The sequence below is a fragment of the Crocuta crocuta genome, unplaced genomic scaffold (assembly GCF_008692635.1).
Source record: "Crocuta crocuta isolate KB4526 unplaced genomic scaffold, BGI_CrCroc_1.0 scaffold130, whole genome shotgun sequence".
Taxonomy (NCBI): domain Eukaryota; kingdom Metazoa; phylum Chordata; class Mammalia; order Carnivora; family Hyaenidae; genus Crocuta; species Crocuta crocuta.
In genome coordinates this window covers 1,416,502-1,432,328 of record NW_027527920.1, presented here as the reverse complement: position 1 = coordinate 1,432,328, position 15,827 = coordinate 1,416,502, and the positions used below count along the sequence as shown (strand labels likewise).

The 15,827-nt window shown below is 37.2% G+C and overlaps 1 pseudogene; it reads right to left on the bottom strand.

Moving 5' to 3' along the window:
* Positions 1-14,588: 14,588 nt before the first annotated feature.
* On the bottom strand, positions 14,589-15,366 carry LOC144218565 (zinc finger matrin-type protein 5-like; annotated as a pseudogene).
* Positions 15,367-15,827: the final 461 nt, after the last annotated feature.

Below are 15,827 nucleotides of genomic sequence, written 5' to 3'. Positions count from 1 at the left end.
AGGGAGGGAAGGAGGGAAGAAAGAAATAAGGAAAGAAAGGAAGGAAAGGAAGGAAGGAAGGAAGGGCAATGTTCCCTCTCCACTATGAACTCCTCAAGGAAGAGCATTATGTTCTGATCTGGCATAGTTAATAGCCCAAAGGAGAGAGTCAATAAGTATCATAAACAGTTTTATTGAGGTATAATTAATAGACAATGAACTGTGCATATTTAAGGGGTGCAGTTTGATAAGTTTTGACATATTTATATACCTGTGATATCATCACCGTTCATCACTCCCAGAAGTTTCCATTTGCTCCTTTATAGTCCCTCCTCCCACAACTCCCCAGTTACCCCCCAGCAATCACGGATCTGCTCTCTGTCACTGTAAGTTTGCTTCTTCTAGAGTTTTATATAAATGGAATCATAGAATATGTATTATTGTTGACAGCTTCTTTCAGATTCATTCATGCTGTGTGTGTCAATAGTTTATTCTGTTTTACTGTGAGGAGTATTTCATTGCACAGATATGTCACAATTGTTTTATCCATTCACCTGTTGATGGATCTTTGGCTTGTTTCTAGGTAATGCCTGTCACAAATAACGCTGCATGAGCAGTCTTGTACAAGACTTTGTACGGACATATGCTTTCATTTCTCTGGGATAAATACCTAGGTGTGGAATGACTGAATCATATGGTAGCAGATGATTACCTTTTAAGAAACTGCAAACTGTTTTCCAAAGCGGGTTATGCCATTACATTCCTGGCAGTATTTGAGGCTTCTAGTTCTCCCACACTAACCTTTGGCAAGGCCAGCTTTTTTAATTTCAGTCATTCTAACAGGTATGTGGCATACTATTGTGATTTTAATTTGCACTTTTCTAATGATTAATGATATCTTTTTATGAACTACTGATAATCCATGTATCTTCTTCGGTGAAATGTCTATGAACATCTTTTGCCCAATTTTATTTGGGCTGTTTATCTTACTATTGAGTTGTAAATTTTTAATATATTCTAAATATAAATACCAGATATGTTTTACAAATATTTTCTTCCATTCTGTGCCCTGCTTTTTCATTTCCATAGTAGTGTCTTTTGAAGAGCAGAAGTTTTGATTTTGATCAAATCTATTTATCATTTTCTTTTAACGTTAGTTTTTTAAAATTTTTTAATGTTTTGTTTATTGAGACAGAGAGAAACAGAGCATAAGCAGGGGAAGGTCAGAGAGAGTAGAAGACACAGAATCCTAGGCAGGTTCCAGGCTCCGAGCTGTCAGCACAGAGCCCAATGCGCAGCTTGAACTCATGAACCGTGAGATCTCGACCTGAGCCAAAGTCAGCCGCTTAACCAACTGAGCCACCCAGGCGCCCCTTAACATTTATGCTTGTGTGCCCTAACCAAGAAATCTTTGCCTATCCCAAGTCAGAGATTTTCTCCTATATTTTACTCTGGAAATCTTAAGTTTTAGCTTTCACATTTATGCCTATAATCCATTCAGAGTTAATTTTTCTATATAGTATGAAGTAAAGATCAAGATCATTTATTTTTTAGTGCCATTTGTTGAGAATACTATCCTACCCCTTGAATTACCTTGGCACCTTTGTAATGAATCATTTGTCTCTGTATGTATGGTCTATCTCTGGACTTTCTTTTGTTTCATTGATTTGTATGTCTAGCCTTCCCCAAACCACAATGCCTCAACTACTTGAAATTTATTCTAAGTATTAAGATAGAAAAAAAAAATAAGATAGAGAAAAACCTTTGGAAATAATAAATATGTAGATAAACATAAAAGACTTTTCCTCATTTTAAATTATTTAAAATTTTTTAATGTTTATTTATTTTTGAGAGAGAAAGCAGTGGAGGGGCAGAGAGAGACAGAGACACAGAATCTGAAGCAGACTCCAGGCTCTGAGCTGTCAGGGTAGAACCTGATGCCGGTCTCAAACTTATGAACTGTGAGAACAAGACCTGACCTGAAGTTGGAGGCTTAACCAAATGAGGCACCTGATTCCTCACATTTTAAAATATTTTAAAAGATAATTGATTGCTTAAAAAAAATAGCAATGTATTATGAAGTTTATTATGTAGAAGTAAAACATATGACAATATATGAAGGGCATGAGTGAGGAAAGGAGAGTATATTGTTTTAAGTTTCTTTTTTTTTTAAATGTTTTATTATTTATTTTTGAGAGAGAGAGAGGCAGGGCATGAGTGGGGGAGGGACAGAGAGAGAAGGAGATACAGAATCTGAAGCACCTCCAGGCTCTGAGCTGTCAGCACAGAGCCTGATGTGGCTCTCGAACTCACGAACTGCAAGGTCATGACCTGAGCCAAAGTCGGATGCTAACCAACTGAGCCACCCAGGCACCCCGTGTTTTAAGTTTCTTACCCTTTGTACATGAAGTGATATAATATTGTTTGGAGAAAAACTGTGACCAATTAAAGATTTAGTAGAGCAACCCGTAAAAACTGAAAGTGATAGAATTAATAAGCAATGGTGAAAATAAAATGGAATCTTAAAATATATTCAATTAATCTAAAAGAAGGTAAGAAAGATAAAAACTTAACAAGGAAAACATGGGTCAAATAGAAAACAAATAGTAGTAAAATAGATTATTTTATAATCTATTATATAGAATATCTATTATATAGAATCCCAAGCATCTGGATGGCTCAGTCGGTTAAGCATCTGACTTCGGCTCAGGTCATGATCTTGCTGTCCATGAGTTCGAGTCCCGTGTCGGGTTCTGTGCTAACATCTCAGCCTGGAGCCTGCTTTGGATTCTTTGTCTCCCTCTCTCTGCCCTTTGTGCGAATAAACATTAAAACATCTGTTTGTGTGAATAAACATTTTAAAAAAAGAATTCTGAGCTGACAGATTTTTTTCCCCAATTCTTCAAAGATGCCATTGCATACATTCTGGTTTGCATAGTTTCTGGTGAGAGGTCTATTGTAGTTCTTACTTTTGTTCCTTTGAACACGTGTCTTTTTTTTTTTTTCTTTCTGGCAGCTATTAAATTTTTCTGTTTATCCCTGGGTTTCGAGAAATTTGATTATAGTATATTTTGATGTTTTTTGCTTTCTGTTTCATCTACTTGGAGTTGGTTGATCTTGGATCTGTAGGTTTGTTTATAGCTTTCATTGAATTTCATTGAATTTGATAAACTTTTAGCCATTATTTCTTCTAATATGTTTCTGTCCTCCTCTTCTGCAAGTCAGACAATACCTATTTTAAGTCACTTAAAAGTGTCTCATAGGATCACTAAGTTCTGCTAATTTTGGGGGGAGGGGGTTTGGTGTGTGTTCTCTGTGTGCTTCATTTTGGATAGTTTTAGTTTGCCATGTCTGTACATTTACTGGTCTCTTTCTTCCACTGCAGGGTTTAATATGCTCTTAATCCAATCCTATATAAATTTCACTTCAGATCATTGTGTTTTTTATCTTTAAAAATTCCATGTGGGTCTTTTTATTTCTTTAATTTGTCTCCTCATTATTTTTATATTTTCCTTTCCATTTTGAGCGTATGTAAAATAGCTACTCTCTGTTGCTTCTGGGTCTGTTTCTATTGATGTTCTTCACTTAGCTATGTGCCCTATTTTCCTTGCTTACATACATGCCTGGTGGTTTTTTATGCAGGCTCTACATGGTAAAATTTACCTCATTTTAGGTTGCATCTTGCTGTATTTCTTTAAAGACTGTTGGGCTTTGTTTTGGCATCCAGTTAAGTTATTGTGGATTCATTTGATCATTTTGAGTTTTGCTTTTCCATGTTGTTATGCTACCAGAACAACCATTTCTCTGGGTTTAGTTTGGCCCTGTATTGGGGGCTCCTCTTCTTAGGATGTCCCATATAACACAAAGTCTCTTCACTGTTAGGAACAAAAAACAGTCCCAGCTGTGTGTGAGCTCCAGGAATTGTTTGGCCTACTGCTTTCTAGGGGTCCCTTCCCCAGCCTCCTGGAGTTTCACCCCAAACATGTTCAGATCATCATTCAGTCAAAAATTAGTCTCTAGAATCCCTGTGCAGATCTCCAGAGCTTTCTGTGTACAACTCCCTCCCTTCCAGGATACCGCTTCACAAATTCAAGCTATCTCTGTCCCTTCAAATTCCAATCTCTGTCTCCTCAACTTAGCTAGACTGATTCTGTTTGAGTTCTTCCTCCTTGCATTGGAGTCATAGAACAGCCTCAAGAAAGCAAACTGGGGAAATTTTAATTTTTTTTAATTTTTAAAAATGAATTTTTGGCAGCTCTTTCCACCCACGGGTCCTGTCTCCATGCTTTAATAGAATCAGCTTTTTGCACCAAAGACAAAAACACAAATAAGTAAAATAAAATAATACAAATAAAATTTTTAAAAATTACTTATTTTGAGAAAGAAAAAGAATCCCAAAGAATCCCACTGACAGTGCAGAGCCTGATGTAGGGCTTGAACTCACAAACTATGAGATCATGACCTGAGCTAAAGTCAGACGCTTAACTGACTGAGCCACACAGGTGCCCTGAGCTGGGGCAATTTTAGGACTCACAGGTTTGTTTCCCTTCTTTCAGTGATTGCAGTCCTGTGCTGTGTGATCAACTTACATTTCCTTCTTTACAAGATCACTGATATAAGCCTGTGATACTTGAAAGAGACCAGGTCAAATGGATTGTCTTTTTTTTTTTTTTTTNCAAATGGATTTTTTTTTTTTTTTTTTTTTTTTTGCTTCCTGTTTGGGTGATGACTTTTTTGTACATATTCTTCCCTAGAATTTCTAATTACCTTTCTCTGCTGTTGAGAAAACTAATATGACCATACCACTAAGCTCTTCCAGCTTCTTTCCCACTATTTTTCCTTGAAATCTATTCTGTTCTTCCTCTGAAAGACATTCTTATTGGATCCTTCTGGTATGTTATTCTAATATGAAATGACTGGCTTCTAGATCTGTAACAATGTGGTCTTAGTGAGACTTCTTTCCCCTGGTGAGCACAATAGGAAGTACTGTAGTGAACACTGGTTGATTCCTCAATTCACATTCCACTGAAATGATTAGTCTAGGTCAACAGTGATGATCCCATTCACTTTACTAGTGATTGGCTCAGAAGTGTGACAATTCTGGCTAATGAGACATGAGGATAAATTAGCAAAGCGGCTTCTGGGAAAGATTTTCTTGTTTCTATAAGGGAAAAAAATACAGAAAACACAGTCCTTTTTCTTCCTCTGGACATGCCATATATAGATTTTACACTGAAATTGTGGCAGCCATCTTGCTGTTAGCTTGAGGCTGAAGCCAACACTAAGAAATGGCAGAACAGAGATATGAAAAGAATCTAGCCTCCAGTTGGTATTATAGAGTTAATGAATCAACTGATTCTGGAATCACTACATCTGGACTTTCTTTTTCCTTAATGCTTAAGCCACTTTTTGTTTTGTAGAGCCCCCATTATGTTTGATGTGGTAAACATTGTTGGCTGCCTGCCCAATATTTTTTCTCCTTTTTTACTACTATGAGAAACTCACTTTTTTTTACTTCAGGAAAGGGAGGAAATACGCCTTAAATATTCTTTTCTAAGCACACCTAAAAAATGCTTTTGTCTTTAGGTTCTTTTTCAGCTAGGAGTGGCTGGCCATATGATCCACCTAATTCTACCTAATGAGATATAGATGAAAATTTCTGAGTGGATCCTCAGGAAAATGTTTTTAAAGGGAATGGATTTGGTTTTTACATTTGCTCCTTCCTTTTTCTCCATGGGAATGGAGATGTGATGTTTGGAGTTACTGTTGCCATCTTGTCACAGGGAAGATGAAGATCAAAGGTTAGAGTTGGTAGAACCAGAAAAAGAAGGTGCCTAGAACCTCATGACACTCCCGAGCTGCTAAACAAGCCATTAAATCCCTCCACCAAACTTTGTTATGTGAAAAAACACATTTATTAAAGCTGCTATTAGTTGTATTTTTAGAGAATACATCAAGACTCCAACATCTTCCTCTTCCATGGTTTTTACCTACATTCTACTTCATTATCTCCTCAAGATTCTGTTCCTAAAAACTAAATAGGAGGTTAATGTTCTTAGTCTTTGCATATCTAAAATGTCTTTATTTTGTTCTCATACTTGACTGATAGTTCCGGGTATGAATGACTAAGGGTTCTAACTTGAAAATAATTTTCCCTCAGAATTATTGAAATGTCACTCCATTTTCTTTTAGAGTGTAATGTTATTGATACAAAGTTCACTATCAACTTGAACCAATGTAAGTGGCTTTTAAAAAAAATAAAAAGTGAGAATAGTCTTATAAGAAACATTAGGGGAATTCTTTGGGGGCTGGGGGGAAGGCCATAACTAGAAGTTAGGAAATTAAGAAAGGAAAAATGTCACAGGTAAATGCAAACATATAATAAAAGTAATAGATTAATCACTTACAAAACCAGTACTGAAGGGTGCCTGGGTCACTCAGTCAGTTGAGAGTCCAACTCTTGATTTCAGCTAAGGTTATGATCCCAGGGTCATGGAATCAAGTCCCATGTTGGGCTCTGCACTGAGAATGGAGCCTGCTTGAGATTCTCCCTATCTTTCTCGGCCCCTCTCCCCTGCTCACACACACACTCTCTCTCTCTAAAATCAAAAATTTTTAATACAAAAAACAAACAAACACAAAACAGTATGGAGGTTAAAACACAAAAGCAGTAAAATCAAATGCATTGACAAAAATCAGTCAAGGGATTCACAAAACAAAATATGTAAAATATGACAGACAGATAAAATGTGATGGGGGGAGTAAAAATTTAGTGCTTTTAGAATATGTTCAAACTTAAGTGACTATCAGCTAGATGGTTATATGCATAAGCTATTATACATGAACCTAATATATGAATCAAAAACCTGTAACAGATACCCACACACAAAAAGAAAGGAATACAAGCATAACAATATAGAAAGCCATCAAATGACAATGGAAGAGAACAACAGAAGAAGAAAGGAACAGAGAACTACAAAAAGAACTGTAAAACAAAGAACAAAATGGCAATAAGTATATATCTATCAATAATTTCTTTAAATGTAAATGGACTAAATGCTCCAATCAAAAAACATAGGGTGACTGAATGGATAAAATACAAGACCTATGCTGCCTACAAGAGGCTCACTTCAGACCTAGAGNAAAAAAAAAGTGAAGGGATGGACAAACATTTAACATACAAATAGAAGCAAAAAGAAAGCTGGGATAGTATTACTTATATCATATAAAATAGACTTTAAGCAAAGACTATAGTAAGAAACAAACAAGGACAGTCTATAATGCTAAAGTAATAATCCAACAGGATATAACAATTGTAAATATCTATGCACCCAACATGGAAGTACCCAAATACATAAAGCAACTATTAAAAGACATAAAGGAAGAAGTTAACAACACAATAAGTAATACAATAATAGTAGGAACTTTAACACCCTCCTTACAACAATGGATAGACAAGATGAACCTAACAGATATGTGTAAAACATTCCTTTCTAAAACCAAAGGAACACATATTCTTTTCAAGGGCACATGGAACATTCTCCAGAGTAGATCACATGTTAGGCCACACACACAAAAGTAAATAAATAAACAAATAAATAAATATCAGTAAACTCAAGAAGACTGAAGTCATATCATGCATCTTTTCTGATCACAATATACAGAATCAGAAATCAATCACAATTTAAAAATCTAGAAAGAATACAAATAGATTCAGGCTAAATAACACGTTACTAAACAATGAATGGGTCATACAAAAAAATCAAAGAGGAAATTAAAAAATACATGAGACAAATGAAAATTAAAAACACAATGGTCCGAAATCTTTGGGATGCAGTAAAAGCAGTTCTAAGAGGGACATTCATAGCAACACAAGTGTGCTTCAAGAAAAAAGAAAAATCTCAAATAAACAACCTAACCTTATTCCTTAAGGAGCAAGAAAATGAAGAACAAATAAAACTCAAAGCCAGTAGAAGGGAGGAAACAATAAAGATTAGAGAAAGATAAATGCAATAGAAGCTAAAATAAGAAAACAACCGGGAGCTGATTCTTTGAAAAGATCAAGAAAACTGACAAAGTCTTTAACCAGACCCATCAAGGAGAAAAAAAATAGAGAATTCATAGGGTCAGTCAGTTAAGCCTCTGACTTTGACTCAGGTCATGATCTTACAACTCGTGGGTTTGAGCCCTGAGTAGGGCTCTGTGCTGACAGCTCAGAGCCTGGAGCCTGCTTCAGATTCTGTGTCTCTCTCTTTATCCTCCCCTTCCCCACTCATACTCTTTCTCCTTCAAAAATAAATAAACACAGAAAGAAAGAAAGGAAGAAAGAAAGAAGAAAAAATATAATGGATTCAAATAAATAACATCAGAAATGAAGAAAGATAAATAACAACTGATACCATGGAAATACAAAAGACTATGAGAATATTATGAAAAGTTATGTACCAACAAATTGGCCAACTTAGAAGAAATGGATAAATACCTAGAAACAAATAAACTACCAAATGTGAATCAGGAAGAAATAGAAAATTTGAGCAGATTAATTCCTAGTAATGAAATTGAATCAGTAATTTTTAAAAACTCCCAACAAAAGTCCAGGACCAGATGGATTCACAGGTGAATTCTACCAAACATTTAAAGAAGAGATAATACCTAGTCTTCTCAAACTATTCCCAAAAAATAGAAGAGGAAAGAAAGCAGTGGTCCTAAACTGCCTTTAGTTCTGAAGTGAGCCTCTTGTAGGTGGGTAGAAGTTGTGGTCCAAATTTGTTCTATGAAGCTTACTTACCAGCATTACCCTGATACCCAAACCAGACAAAGACACTACAGAAAAAGATAACTGCAGACCAATATCTCTGATGAACATAGATGCAAAATTCCTCAACAAAACTTTAGCAAACTGAATTCAACAATACATTTAAAAAATCATTTGCCATAGCCCAGTGGATTTATTCCAGAGATATAAGGGTGATTCAATATTCACAAATCAATCCATATGATACATCATATTAAGAACAGAAAGGACAGAAATAAACACTTGATCATTTCATGATCATTTCAATAGATGCAGAAAAAGCATTTGACAAAGTATAATGTTCATTCATAATAAAAACTCTCAACAAATTAGGTTTTGAGATAACATACTGCAACCTGTTAAAGGCCATATATGAAAAACCCCCAGCTTACATCATACCCAATGATGAAAAACTGAGTTTTTTCTCCAAGGTCAGAAAAAAAGACAAGGATGTCCATTCTGATCACCTTTATTCAACATAGTACTAGAAGTCCTAGCCGCAGCAATCAGATAAGAAAAAGAAATAAAAGACATTCAAATTGGTAAGGAAGAGTTAAAACTCCCACTCTTTGCAGATGACATGATACTATACATAGATACTATACTAAATATAGATACTATTTATAGAAAACCCTAAAGACTCCATCAAAAAACTATTAGAACTGATTTAAAAAAGTCACAGGATAAAAAATTAATACACGGAAATCTGTTGCACCTCTATACACTAATAATGAAGTAGCAGAAAGAAAACCTTAGAAAAAAATCCTGGGGCACCTGGTGACTTAGTTGGTTGAGCATCTGACTCTTGATTTTGGCTTGGGTCATGATCCTAGGATTGTGGGATCCATGCTGAGCGTGGAGCCTGCTTGGGATTCTCTCTCTCTCCCTATTCCCTCTCCCCTGCTCCCATTCTCTCTCTTAAATAAATAAACAAATAAACAAAAAATCTCATTCACAACTGCACCAAGGAGAATAAAATGCCTAGAAATAAATTTAACCAAAGGGGTGAAAAACTTGAAAACTATAAAACACTGATAAAAGAAATTAAAGATGACACAAACAGGAAAACATTCCATGCTCACTTATTGGAAGAATTAGTATCGTCAAAATTTTATTATCAAAAATGTCCATATTACACAAAGCAATCTACAGATTTCATGTGATCCCTATTAAAATACCAGCAGCATTTCTCACAGAAATAAAACAAATAAAAAGAAGTAATCTTGAGAATGAAGAGCAAAGCTGAAGGTATCATATTCCCAGGTTTTAAGATATACTACAAAGTATAGTAATCAAAACAGTATGGTACTGGCCCAAAAATAAACACATAGGTATCCATGGAACAGAATAGAGGACCCAGAAATATATCCATTCTTTTATGGTCAATTCATCTATGACAAAGGAGACAAGAGTATGCAATGGGAAAAAGACAGTCTCTTTAATAAATGGTGAAAGGAACCTGGACAACTACTTGCAAAAGAATGAAACTGCACCACTTTTTTGCACCATACACAAAATAAACTCAAAATGGGTTAAGGACTTACATATGAAACTGGAAACCATAAAATTCCTAGAAGAAAATGTAAGCAGTAATTTCTCTGACATCGGCCATAGGAACATTTTATTTTGCTAGATAGGTCTCTTCAGGCAAGGGAAAAAAAGCAAAATTAAACTATTAGGACTACACTAAAATAAAAAGCTTTTCACAGCAAAGGAAAAGATCAACAAAACAAAAAAGCAGCCTACTGAATGGGAGAAGATATTTGCAAATGATATATGTGAAAGAGGTTAGTATCCAAAATACATAAAGAACTTATACAACTCAACACCAAAATAATAATAATAATCTGACTAAAAATGGGCAGAGGGCCTGAATAGACACTTTTCCAAAGAAGGCATACAGATGGCCAACAGACAAATGCAAAGATGCTCAACATGACTAATCATCAGGGGAAATGCAAATCAAAACCACAATGAAATATCACCTTACCTGTCAGTATGGTTAGAATTCAAAAACAAAGCCAAGAATTGACAAGTGAGTTGGTGAGGATGTGGAGAAAAAGGAAACCTTGTACACTCTTGTTAGGAATGGACATTGGTGCAACAACTGTGGAAAACAGTATGAAGTTTCCTCAAAAAGTGAAAAATAAAAATACCACATGATTCAATAATTCCATTACTGAGTATTTTTCCAAAGAAAACTAAAATAGTAATTTGAAAGGGGTACATGCACTCCCACATAATTGCAGCATTATTTACAATAGCCAAGATATGAAAGCAGATCAAGTGTCCATCAACAGATGAATGGGTAAAGCAGATGTGGTATATATGTACAATGGAGTATTACTCAGCCATAAAAAAGAATGAGATCTTACCATTTGCAACATGGATAGACCTAAAGAATATTATGCTAAGTGAAATAAGCCAGACAGAGAAAGACAAATACCATATGGTTTCATTCATATATGAAATTAAGAAACAGAACAAAGGAACAAAGGGACAAAAAAACAAAAACAAAAAAACCCCAGACTCCTAAGTACAGAGAACAAATTGTTAAAGGGGTGAGTGGGGGGATGGGTTCAGTACAAAATGGGGATTAAGAGGTACAAACTTCCTGTTACAAAATAAATAAGTCACAGAGATGAAAATACAGCACAGAGAATATAGTCAATAAGATGATAATAATATTGTTTGGTGACAGAAAGTGACTACACTTACCATGATGAACACTGAGTAATGTGTAGAATTATTGAATCATTATATTGTGTACTTGAAATGGACATAACATGTATGCTAACTATACTTCAATAAAAGGGTTTTTATTTGAAAGTTTTGGAAACTATTCCCATTTTTCGTGTTCTAAAATTTATAAGGTATGTTGAGGTGTGGGTCTTTTCCTTTTATTCTGTTTAATACTTGCTGGAATCTTTCAATTAGAAAACTACTGTCTGATGCTGATGCATAGGGGCACATGCACCCCAATGTTCATAGCAGCACTCTCAACAATAGCCAAAACATGGAGAGAGCCTAAGTGTCCATCAACGGACGAATGGATCAAGAAGATGTGGTTTATCTATACAATGGAATACTGCATGGCAATGAGAAAGAATGAAATCTGGCCATGGGTAGCAATGTGGATGGACCTTGAGGGTGTTATGCTGAGCGAAATAAATCAGACAGAGAAGGACAGCTAGCATATGTTTGCACGTATAGGAGGATTAGGAGGAACTTAACGGAGGACCGTGGGGGAGAAGAAGGGGGGAAAAATAGTGGGGGAGAGGGAGGGAGGCAAACCATGAGAGGCTCTTAAATGCTGAGAACAAACTGAGGACTAATGGGTGGGGTGAGGGGAAGGCGGGTGACGGGCATGGAGGAGGGCACGTGTGGAGATGAGCACTGAGTGTTATATGGAAACCAACTGGACAATAAACTATTAAAAAAAAGGAAAACTACTGTCTGTTCACTAATTGGGATACATTCTCACCCTTCATGGTTTTTTTCCTCCCTTGAATGTTTGACTTTCTGGATCAATTCCCTGTCTTACCTCTTTCATATTTCCCATGGCTTTTGCTTTTTGTTCTGTGTTCTAAGATATTTTCTTTATTTACAAATTCTTCTATTATATTTCTAACTTCAGCAATTATATTTAAAATTCTAAGAACAATTTCTTATTCTGTGATTGTTATTTTATCATAGCAATCTGTAATTCTTTTATGGATATATTATCTTTTAAAAATCTCTCTAAATAGGTAGCTTTTAAAGGTTTTCTGCTCTCTGAATTCCTTATTCCTTTTAGGCCAGATTTTCAAAATCCTGATCTTTTTTTCTATTTGTGTGTGCGGTGATCTATATTTGCTTTTCTATATTTAAGAGAGAAAAACCATGTTGGTATTTCTGTGTAGCTGGTATGAGTTTCCTGTGTACTGTGTAAGTCTAGATCTGTTTCTCCATTCAGTATCTCTCTGAAGGGAAAAGCTGATCAGAGGTTCCAGAGGTTTGTTATTATGCCAAGACAGGGCTTGGAGCTGACTTTTAGAATTGGAGGGAGGGAAAGGAAGAGATACCTCAACAGGAGAAGACCTTGGGGCACCTGGGTGGTTCAGTTGGTTAAGCATCTGGGCTCTTGATTTTGGCTCAGGTCATCATCTCATAGCTCATGAGTTTGAGCCCCATCTGTGGCTCTGTGTCAACAGTGCAGAGCCTGCTTGGGTTCTCTCTCTGCCCCTTCCCTGTGCACATTCTCTCTCCCTCTCTCTCTCTCTCTCTCTCAAAATAAATAAAATAAACTTTTGCTTTTTTAAAGGAGAAGACCTTATTCTGAGAGTGTTACCCACCTAGCAACCTTTGTTGTCTGCGGTTGACCCTCTCTGGTAAGCACTACCTAAGGGCTCATAGCAATGGGGGGTGGTCCAAGTATGGTCTCTTGGGAAGTTGTTTCTAGAAAGACTTCCACTTAGCTTTCTTTTAGCTCTCCTTGTCTGTCTTCTGTCCTTCCCTACCAACTCTTGGGCTCTGCTCGGCATTCCAGCTCCTCCTTCAGCTAAAGGCCCCTTTCTTCACTTATTCTGGATAATAGGCTCACTCTGTGCCTCGTCCATCAATAGCTTCTCTCTACTTACTGTTCCAGAAATCTTAGAAGGTGTCTTGCTTGTTGATGGTCCTTTCTCATTCTCTTTGCTGTATTAGGTTATTTTATTCTCTCTATCACGTTAATGGAGTTTTAGGAGGGAGAGTAGACAGATGTGTGTGGCTTAATCAACCATCTTTACTAGTATCTTATTTCTAATTTTCCATCTGTCTTCATAAATGAGATAGTTGTTCTTTTTCTTTGGTTTTGGGTTCAGGGCTACAGTAACTTTAAAGGATGATTGGCTCACATTCCAGGTTTTTCCATGCTTTGGGCTAGTTTAAATTCATCCGAACATTGGTCCTGTGACCTGGGACTATGTTTTTAAGTATAGATTCCATTTATTTTTGTACCAATACAAGAAAAAATATGAAATATTATACACAAATTGATAAGATTTATTAACTGAAAAGGAGTGGGAGGGAAGTGGGGACATTTTGTTTTTATTTTATGTATGTCTTTATTGTTGGATTTCTTATCTACACAGCCATTGTACATAACATTTGAAAACAAAATCTTAATGGAAAAAAATAGATTGCCAGGGCAAACTTCGGAGACCCTAGTTCATTGAGTCTGGGAAGCTAGGGAATTTATGAATGTATTTTAAAATGTACTCAGATAATTCTAAGGTACTTGCATATAAAAACCTATGGGCCTGAGATTTGGAGGGGAAAGCAGGGCAAATGAAGGGAAGGTAGCTCTTTGACTTCTTTTTCACTGTTATCTATTTGTCCAGTTTTTCTGTTCTTCTTGAGCCAGTTTTGGTTCTATATGTATTTACTAGGGAAAATCTTATCCACACTTTTAAATTCATTCATGAGAAATTGGATCTATTAATTTCTTATTACCCTTACAATCACCTTTCCTTCCTTCCTTCCTTCTTTCCTTCCTTCCTCTCTCTCTCTCCCTCCCTCTTTCTTTCTTTCTTTTTTTTTTTTTTTTTTTTTTTTGACAGGCTTTCTTCATAAGCATCCAGAAGAAAGTTTTCTCACCTGTCTTCTCAAGATATCCCATGAGAGAGGGGGAGTGGAGCTGCCTGGAACAGAGCTAGGACCAGGGCTACACCCAGTAGGGAGACAATGGTTTCAAAGGCTCCATGGGGTGCTGCAGAGGGGGCCTTGGTGTCCCTTCTCTTTATTGTAACTAACCCAGAAGCCGACAAGAGGGGGGCAGGTGGGGAGGGAGTGCTCAGCCCCACAGGACACTAGGCTTCAGGGACATCCCCCCACCCCCCACCCCCGGTGGGGGTGCCCACAGGAATGGAGACAGCTCTTGGACTGGTGGGTAGCTTCTGGGATAGCAGAAGATGGTGGTTCTCACGAGTTTGTCCTTGCTGCTTATGGCTGAACTCAGCTGATTGGCTCTCTTTTCCAACCAGTCTTCCAGATGGCCCTCAGGGAGCTTGAGGACATTTAGTGGCCACTTCCTGGCCTGCCTCTCCTTCTCCACCTGGATACTCTGCTCCTGCAGGTCTATCTGTGACATGTGGGGAAATCTGCATTTGGAGCCAAAGTCACACTGGTCTGGCAGCGGAAACTTCCTGCAGGGCCGCTTGTCCTGTTCATCTGACAAGATGGAAGATGCATCTTGGAACAGGTCATCCCGGACCTTCTTGGCCTTGAGGCGCTGCAGCCCATTCAGGTGTTTCTTTTTCTTTTTTTTTTTTTAATTTTTTTAATGTTTTATTTATTTCTAGGAGAGAGAGAGAGAGACAGCGTGAGCAGGGGAGGGTCAGAGAGAGAGGGAATCACAGACTCCGAAATAGGCTCCAGGCTCGGAGCCGGCAGTCAGCACAGATCCCGACGCGGGGCTCGAACCCACGAACCGCGAGATCATGACCTAAGTGAAAGTCGGACGCTTAACCGACTAAGCCACCCAGGCGCCCCCCATTCAGGTGTTTCTTGCAGGTGTGGAGCTAGTCCTGGAAGGAGTGGTTGCAGTAGTCACAGAAGTAAGACGTCCCCATGGCCACCTGTGCCAGGTGCTGCCGCCGCCTGGCTCTCAGCAGGGCCCGAAGCTCCTCCTCCTTCTGTGACTTCCACCTTCTTTAGCTTTCATTTTAACCCCTTTCTTTATCTATTTGTGGTTTTTCTATTAAAATGTTTTATTGTGGTAAAATATGCATCATGTAAAATTTTCCATTTTAATCATTTTTAAGGATGCAGTTCAGTGGCATAAGAATATTCAATGTTGTACAACCATCACCACTATCTATTTCTGGAATTTTTCATCACCCTGAACATAAACTGTGTACTGCTAGTTAACCTTAAAAATAAAACTGCCAGTTCATTTTACCAGCAAAAATGGGTTTATTCAGGAAGAGCAGAGAACTGCAATCCGGGACCAGCAAGCTACAGCAAAAACTGAAGGCAAGTCTGGAGAACAAAGGAGAGAAACTGCTCTTTTACGGAGGAAAGAGGGAAGTTG